This window comes from Kogia breviceps, chromosome 6 (assembly GCF_026419965.1).
Source record: "Kogia breviceps isolate mKogBre1 chromosome 6, mKogBre1 haplotype 1, whole genome shotgun sequence".
NCBI classification, from domain to species: Eukaryota; Metazoa; Chordata; class Mammalia; order Artiodactyla; family Physeteridae; genus Kogia; species Kogia breviceps.
In genome coordinates this window covers 87,220,615-87,230,241 of record NC_081315.1, presented here as the reverse complement: position 1 = coordinate 87,230,241, position 9,627 = coordinate 87,220,615, and the positions used below count along the sequence as shown (strand labels likewise).

The 9,627-nt window shown below is 35.2% G+C and overlaps 1 pseudogene; it reads left to right on the top strand.

Annotated features, from left to right (window-relative positions):
• The first annotated feature begins 1,298 nt into the window (after window positions 1-1,298).
• Window positions 1,299-5,207, top strand: LOC131758070 (large ribosomal subunit protein eL21-like; annotated as a pseudogene).
• The last annotated feature ends 4,420 nt before the right edge of the window (window positions 5,208-9,627 follow it).

Genomic DNA, 9,627 nt, shown 5'->3' with positions numbered 1-9,627 from the left:
ATAAAGATGTTAAAAAAAAGAGAGTTGGAGTGGAATGCTCTTTGTAACAATTTGTATATTTTATAGCATTTGTATAACTTTTTTAGAAGACTTCAAAAATATTTGACTTTGGAACAGGAAATAAAATAATATGGAATTATTTTTAAATGTCTGAGAAAAGCTACTCTACAGAGTAGACTATTTTGGAAAATATATCAAACATCATCAGTAACCATGCTAAGCAAACAGAACCTATCTGCAAGCTCAGAAGAAAGTGACTTGTCTATTATGCACTTATGAAATAGACAAGAAAATATATTAACTAATTATTTATATATGTATATAAAAATTTATCATTGAATTCAAATATTAACAGCTAGAATTTTTCAAAGAGAGAATGATGTAAAACTAAAATTGGCACTGCATCCATACAAATGTGAATGGAATATCTAAATGTAATAGAACAAAGTCCAGTGTATTTAGGTTGGTACCTGTAGTGGGTTGAATAGCAGCCCCGCCAAAAGATATGCCCACCTGGAACCTATGATTGTGACCCTTATTTAAGAAAAGGGTCTTTGCAGATGCAATTAAGTATCTTGAAATGAGATCATCCTGGATTATCCAGGTGAATTTTTAATCCAATGACAAGTGCCCTCATAAGAAGAAAAGACAGACTGAGGGAGACAGAAGTGTACATTAGATGGAGACAAAGAGGGGAGCTGTGTGGCCTCAAACCAAGGAATGGCTGGAGCCACCAAAAACTAGAAGAGACAAGGAAAGATTATCTCCTAGATTCTTCAAAGGGAGCAAAGTCTTGCTGACATTGATTTAGGGCTTCTGCCCTCTCAAACTATCAGAGAATAACTTTCTGTTGTTTTAAGCTACCAAGTTTGTGGCCTTTAGTTACAGCAGCCCTGTAACAATGTAAATATTAGTTTACCTGTCTGCATAGACATTTTAATATGCTGAGAAAAGGGTATTTTCAAAGGGCAGTTGAATCTCAATGAAATTAAATGACATCAATCATAAATATACTATGCTTTCTAAATGAGCAAAAACAGCAGTATTAAAATAATAAAAATAATAATTTGTGTTCACTTAAACACAGACTGATAGAAAATATCCATCACTTCACTTAATAGAAACTTTAACATTGAAAATAATAAATAAAGATACCATAGAGTCCACTTGTAAGTTCACTTATAAGGAATCAAATTTTGAAAAGCACTATCTTAAAAACTGGTAGATTCTTATCTGTCTGAAAACTCTAAATGCTGTTCTGATGGATGCAAACAGATACGTAAAGGAAATCCTTAGAGATGGAGAAGGTAATTCTCTACAGGAAATTTCTTCACCTTTGTTGAAATAAAATACAGAAACTTCTTTTTTTTTTTTTTTGGATCATGGATAGACAGTTTCTAAATAGTGTAGGCTCTTTCACTCTACTTTCCCATCTTCCCTTTGAGATTTCTTTTTCTTTTCTGTTAATTTTGCTGCCACCATCACATTTATACTCAAGTGTATACTGTTGTCAAGATTTCGTTTTTCACCCTTTGGCCCAAAGTCAGACTGTAGCTTTGTCCTTTGCAGGAGAAGCATTTTTAGACTTAAAAAATTATATATATATATATATATATATATAAAGCTAAATATTCTATATTATACAGTATGTTAAATATTGTTACATATTTTATATTATGTATTATATGTAACAACTGAAATGGGTGAGCACTTTCAGAAAAATTATACATAATATTTAATATATGCATATAATACATATATAGAGAATCATAAAAAGGAAATGAAGAAAAGGGTAGACACAGAAAAAACAGCCTGTTCATTCTATACAGTGGCCTAATCCTAACATTAATTGGCATGCTCTCCTGAATGACCCTACCAATTCCACACGATAATTCAGGAGCCATCAACTGCCAAATTATACAGCATTTTATGGATTTGTTCAAGTGCTTTATTGCTCTGTCCCAGTCTTACCTGCATATGTGAAATGACACTCTGATTCATACTCAAACCCCGATCTCTGAGGCACTGGACACATTCGTCGGTATCAGAGACAAGAATTCTCAAGCCTGGATGTCATCCTAATGTCCCCTCATCTGATTCATGTGAGGTCTGAGGCTTTTTCCAAACTGAATGGTATAATGAATGTTCTTACCTTTCAAACAGCCTCAGCCCTTTGCATAGACTAGTGTCCTTGCCCCTCAGCCTCTGAGAATGATCTAATTCTGGTCCCCAAATATTTTTCATATAGCATTTCCTGCCCCTCTTGTTCTGGGTGGAGACATTTGACAAGCTCTGCCAGGTAAATTGTGAGAAGTGTCTTGAACAGCACTCTCCAAGTGAGAGTGGCCCAAAGTGAACACAACCCAGAATAGAGCCCCTAGAAAACCTCTGATGGGTATTGTGAATGAGAAATAAATCTTTGCATACATCACTGTATATAAAATAGATAAGTAATATGAACCTGCTGTATAGCACTGGGAACTCTACTCAATACTCTGTTATGGTCTATATGGGAAAAGAATCTTAAAAAAAAAAAAGAGTGGATATATGTATAACTGATTCAAATTGCTATACACCTGCAACTAACACAACATTGTAAATCAACTATACTCCAATAAAAATTTTTTTAAAAAAATAAATTTTTGCTCATTTATGTCCCTGAGAGTTTGTATTTAGTTCCTGCTTTGGTGGATGCCTTACTCATCCACCTTACAGACTCAGTTTACATCAAATATCCTTCAAATCTTATAGGGAAATATCTGTACTTGTCTGTTCATTATGAAGTACACAAAAGTTTGGCAAAATACTTAGATCAATAATTTGTAAAATGTGTTCCATGAAAATAAAATTCTATATAGATTCAAATGTTCGCTAACACATTAAGGCTCCGTGAATTCCCAAACTCTTGCCATAAAATCTGGCCTACCCATTGAGTTTCCCAACCCTCTTTTACCATGGAACCCTTTTCCCACAGACACTTAGAAACACTACAGAGCACAATGATTAGCAGTGTATCAGTCACCTCTGGCACTGAGGGAATGGAATGGGATTGGAGAGAACACATATAGAATCTTCAAATGCACCAGCATTTTCTTTCTTACATTGGGAATTTTGCATAAAGATGTTTCTATCTTTATTCTCTAAACCATAAATATAATTATATACATCCTTTTGAATGTGTGTATATTTCACAATTTTAAAATGTTAAGTAAACACATTAGTGGAATTAGGGAAATCTCAAACACAAGAAAGAAATTTGAGAGCTACATTTCTCTCTTCACAGGAAAAGAGGCATTATAGCAGGTTTAGAATATTTCCTAAATAAACTAATAGGAGTGAAAGTATTTTTAAAGTTATAAATGATAGTAATAGATTACTTCACAATTTAAAGAAAAATGTGTTAAATGTGTCAATGATTCCAAAATATCTAAAGTATGGTGGAATGATAATAAAGTAGCCTCTGAGTAAAATTTTCAAGTTATTTATTATTATTAAATTATTTACAAAGGAAGCTTAATTTATAATTTTTAGAATTATGATGAATTAAAATTTCTATGATTCTCCAGAAAATGTCAACTGTGATATGTAGCTTGTTTAGAAAAGGCTGTGGTTTTCAGCTGAAAGTTATTTTTGTAGATGTAAAATTTTGCAGAGGCAAAAAGTGTTAGTCTCATGACCTCAGGACATTTCACTTTTGTCAGGTACACCTTAGGCCTTAGGTCACTAAAATACACTGACTTTAATAGAAAACATACCATTTCTTCATTGCTAAACATGTTTTCTTAAGTATTCCATACAGACAGTTGTCTTCATTGACATCTTCATAATAATGATTTTTTTCATCTTTATTTGGTGTTGAGTGTGCCCTTAGTTTATCAATATATGTATAAGTGTGTCTGTTTTTTAACATAAATGTTACCAACACATTTTCTGATTTGTCCTGCACATCATAATTCCAGCCTATATAATTTCCTAAAATCTACAGCTGAAGCACATTGAATCCACATCATTTCTCATCCACCATATTTTTCAAAATGCACAGCTCTCAAGAAATCAGAAGAATCATCTCAAAGGGTTGTGTAGTCCTTAACCGTATATACTAACATTTCCAAAGGGCATTCTTCTTCATGCTGTACATCTACTTCCTCAGTCAGTAAAAGGGAGATTCCAAGGCTGCAGGACAGGGTGCACACCAGGTAACTTATGTGCATACAGGTAGTCAGAACTCCCTTGAGAGTATTTTTCTTATTCCAACCTTAGCTCTTTCCTTTGGAGGACATGGAGAGTTTTCTCTAAAACTCGTGACTACCTAGCAGAGTAAAATTATCATGAAACTTTGGCATTGTCTACCCTGCTTCACCAAACTTTATGCAAGTAATTACAGTCCAAAGTTGTGAATGTAATGTCTTTCAAAGCAACAAAATTTAAGTTTGTACTTATAAAGACTTGAAACTAGTTAATACACATATAGTATGCTAGATATTAATGTATTTGTAGTTTAATGAAGCTTTATCCTTCACAAACATCATTGTTCAATTGTCAGCGTTAGGTTTTTTGGGAGAGAAAAGCATTTTTCAGTAAACTGTCTCCCTGTAGGGTTCTTTTACTAATATTAAACTATTTTGAACACTGAACTTTTTATAACATAAAATTTGTTCAAGATATTATCACTATAGAAAATAGGAATGCTAGTTTTTTGGCCAGAACTGCCATATTCCAGTAACTTGCCAAAATGACCAACAAAAAAGGGAAAGAGGAGGGGCACCTGCTACATGTTCTCTAGGTCTTTTAGAAAACATGGAGTTTTTCCTTTGGCCACATACATGTAAATCTACAAGAAAGGTGCTATTGTAGATATCAAGGGAATGGGCACTGTTCAAAAAGGAATGCCCCATAAATGTTACCATGACAAAACTGGGAGAGTCTACAATGTTACCCAGCATGTTGTTGGCATCACTGTAACCAAACAAGTTAAGGGCAAGATTCTTGCCAAGAGAATTAATGTGCGTATCGAGCATATTAAGCACTCTAAGAGCCGAGATAGCTTCTTGAAACAGGTGAAGGAAAATGATCAGAAAAAGAAGGAAGCCAAAGAGAAAAGTACTTGGGTTCAACTGAAGCATCAACCTGCTCCACCCAGAGAAGCACACTTCATGAGAACCAATGGAAAGGAGCTGGAACCCATTCCCTATTAATTCATGACATGATGGGTGTAAAGAAAATAAAAGACCTGGACTGTATAAACGTTTCTCTTAATTGATAGAGTGTGTGACCCCCTCCTCCAAAACAAACATTTAAAGCACATTTTAATTGTGTCTGAATTCAGTGGGTGACATCATTTTACTTTTCAAATTCAGTGGTTTTTCTTCCTGAAAGATGTAAGGTAGTTTGCTGTGCAATATACTCCATTGGTTAATAAACTGCTAGATATTATTTATTAAAAAAAAAAAAAAAGAAAATAGGAATACTAGAGAATGCTGTCCTCATTTATAGATCTCTTGCTTCAGCAGGTGTGTTGTAAACTTTATGTTTATCACAATTAAAGAGGAAACAGAAATATATATAAAATTCTCAAACAAATCATATTCAGATAAGTTACCTACTCAAAGCCAATTAGTAAACACCTAACCTTCTGTGTGCAAAGAATTTTGGTAAGGTAAAGTTTAAGATCTCTCCACTACAGTCAGGAGTAAGACAAGCATGCCCACTTTTACCACTTCCATTTAGCATTGTGTTGGAGTTATTAATCAAATGGAATTAGACAAGGAAATCAAGGCATGAGAATTAAGTAAAATTGGGGGCAGAGTCAAGATGGTGGTGTGCGAAGATGTGGAGTTAGTATCTCCCCACAACTAGGGCTGCTGGTGGGGGACTCTGATGCCCAAGAAGACAGGAGGAACCCCAGAGTGAACAGGTAGGATGTAGGGGGACTGAGGGGGGAGGAGAAATTACATTAGGTGAAATCCAAAGCGTAGACCTCAAGAGACCTTGCAGATTCTACCTTCCCTTCTTTGGAGAATATATAATATTATGTGAAGAAATGTAATTTCCACCATATTTTGTTGGTCAAAACCTATTACAGGGCAAGCCAAAATTCAATAGGTAGGAAACTGACTCTACTTCTTGAAGGGATAAGCTATAAATTGTTGTGGTCATGTTTTCAATCTCTATCCAAATCATGGCAAGAATATGTGTAAATATGTAGAGTACTGGTGGTGGTGTAAAAAGTTTGGTAGATTGCAAGAAGCGTTTTTCAATATCGATCAGAATTAAATCTGCATATATCTTCCAAACTAGCAATTTCACTCCTACAGATATACCCTAAAGAAAATCTTGCATATGTGTATAGGAAAGCAAGTATAAGGATGCAAATGACAGAATTATCTGTAAATCAAAAAATTGGAAACCAATTTAATGTCCATCAACTGAATACATATATTAGAGTACATTCATAAATGGGGAACTGTAGTTACTTAAAGTGAATGAACTAGAATTACATGTATTACTATGTATTAATTTTGAAATTATAATGTCAAATTAAAAAGCAAGTTACAAAAGGATACTATAGTATGGTAGGACTTACATAAATTTAAGAAGTAATATGATAGTATATATTGTTATGGAGGTATATGTAAGTATATGAGAAAAATTATTAGGAAGGATGCAGATCAACCTCAGGATAATGCTTATCTCTGGGACTGAGAGGGTAAGAATGGTTTCAGTTGTATCTGTAATATGTTGTTTTTTAACATCTACCTAAAGCTATTTGGGCAAATATTAATATTCATAAAATCTGTTTTGTGTGTACATTGGTGACTGTTCTATTATCTTTTACAGTTCTTGCCTGCTTGAAATCTTTCAGAGTTAAGAGAATTTTAAATAAAATATAATCCATGTTGTGTTTTCATAGAATATCTTTAGAAATTTATAAACCTAATTAGTACCAGTGGGTGTCTTTGAGGAAGGGAATCAGAGAGCTAAAGGGTACACAGGGTAAAGAAGACCTGGAGCTTTATACCTTTGATACTCTATAAATTTTTAAAACATGATCACGTGCTACCTGTAAAAATATATTATTTCTCCATAACAATCATGTCATGCTTGAAAATGTGAGATAAATCATACAGCCTCTTGGCCATTCTTCAGTTTGAGTAAGTTGGATGATCCTCATTACATATTCTTTAAGAGACCTCTGTCTGTCACCCTCATTCGATGAAAAACTTTCAGCTGGTTCCCCATTCTATTTAAGGAACACTTTTTGACCTTCTCTGAAGCTGTTGGAAATTTTCTATTCTCATAAGAGTCTGACAAGGCCACACCTTTCGCTCTCATTGTCATTTAAAGGTCAGGTTGTGTCAAATCTATGCTCATTTGTTTTACCATATGTTATTTGAAATCACACAAGCCTGAAAAGCCTGAAGCCCAGAACATAAAGTAACAGTTTAAAACTTGAATAAAAAAATTATAATTTTTATGAAACTCATTTTTGAATATATATTCAATTCAGCATCAGATTAAAAATGAAAAGTTGATATGCTTCTTATCAAATCATTAATTTTGGTGCATTTCAAATGAGATAGACTCATTCATTTGTGCATTTAGCAAATACTGTAGAGAGTCTCCTGTATGCCAAGCATTGTTCTAGGTGCTAGGGATAGATATAGTAGTGGATGAAACTAATTTCTTTCCCACATGCATCTTGCACTGTTGGGGAGAGACAGACAACAGCCAAACCACTATACATGTCATACTGTGATAGAAATATGGAGTAAAACAAACCAGGATGAGGAAGATAAGAGGAGCAGGGAGGTGGGAGGTGCTACTCTTTAATAGAAATTGGTTGTTACAGAATGTCTACTTTACATACCAATATTTAAACAGAGAACTGGGAAAGTGATAAGAGCTTTCTGTGGAGTGTTCCAAGGCAGAAGGAACAGCATGTGCAAAGGACTTGGGAAGAAATATGCTTGGTGTACCCAAGGAATCACATGACTGCTATGTAGAGAGTGAAAGAAAAAACATAGGGGAAAGGTCAAAAAGTAGTAAGAGTTCACACTGGGACCTTGTAAGACATTTTAAAAAGGCCATTTTCAGTACATTAACTATTACATTGAATGAGGATTTCTGGGCAAGAGGAGTAGAGTGTAGAGAAGAAAGGGCGGAAGCAGGAACACCAGTGAAGAGGCAACTGATGATTGATTGATGATGTGAGGAAAGAGAGAATTCAGATGTTTAAGAAACTGGATGAATGCTAGTGTCATCCAGTTAGATAAGGAAAACAGGAATATTTTGCAAAGAAAGATGATGTGTTTCCTTGGACACTTTGAGTGACAGGTGCCTGTGAACCATGCTGTGGTGCTACTCAGAAAGGAGCTCAATGTTCACTTTTTTAAAATGTTTTTTATCACTTTTTTCAGCAACATTCAGCATCTAGGTGCACATGAGGAGCAGCCAATCATAAATGCAACCGTGTTTTGTGTTTTCAAGTCAAGTGAAACAGTTTAATAGGGCAAGAGTGTTGAAGGCACTGAAAAACAAGGGTCCAAATGAAAAAACAGGATATATGATCTATTGAAAAGGAAACCAAGACTGGTGATTGCAAGTAGATAAGGAGAAACAAGAGACCTTTGTGTAAACACATCAATGAGGCTGATGAGTTGATGTTGGAAATAGTTCAGAGGGAGAGTATGAAGGAGACTAAACTATTATCTGAAACTAGGCTTATAATTCCACCTAAATGCATGTTTAAGGATTATAGTCCTATATGTAGGTGGCCATTGTAAGATGGAAGATAAGATCATTTGACATGAGGAGATTAAAAATAAGAGACTAGGATGTTGGATAAATCTTATCCAGGATGACATTGGAACTTGCCAGGAAAAGGAGGACTGTAAGCCAGATATGTATACTTTTTTTTCTTTAAACCGAATGTATTTTTTAAAAATAAATAAATTTATTTATTTTTTACTGCATTGGTCTTTGTTGATGCACGTGGGCTTTCTCTAGTTGCGGCGAGCCGGGATTACTCTTTGTTGCAGTGCGCAGGCTTCTCATTGCAGTGGCTTCTCTTGTCGCCGAGCACGGGCTCTAGGCACGCGGGCCTCAGTAGTTGTGGCACGCAAGCTCAGTAGTTGTGGCGCATGGGCTTAGCTGTTCCACGGCATGTGGGATCTTCCCAGACCAGGGTTCGAACCTGTGTCCCCCGCATTGGCAGGGGGATTCTTAACCACTGCGCCACCAGCAAGGTCCCCAGATACATAGACTTTCAATGAGTAGGGAGTGAGCAGCCAATCAATCGTTGGCAGCTAAGAGAGGGGTTAAGGCTGATGCCAAAAAAAGCAGATATACTTATTTGAAAGTGAGGAAGTAAAGATTTTGATTAACAGTGGAGAGCTACAAGGACACCAACTGCATCTCAAGATGGTTTCCAGAAGAATAATCTTGTCTCAAGAAAGTAGCAGGAAGCATTATCTTAAGAGGAGAGTCAAGTTCCAGAGGGCGCAACAGAAAGGTGGTACTAAAGAGGAACAATGAAAGGTTAAGAAAAAATATTATTTTCAGATAAAAGGGGACAGGAGAAAGAGTAGACAGCCCAAGACAATCTATTTTGATTGTTGAGCAAGGTTA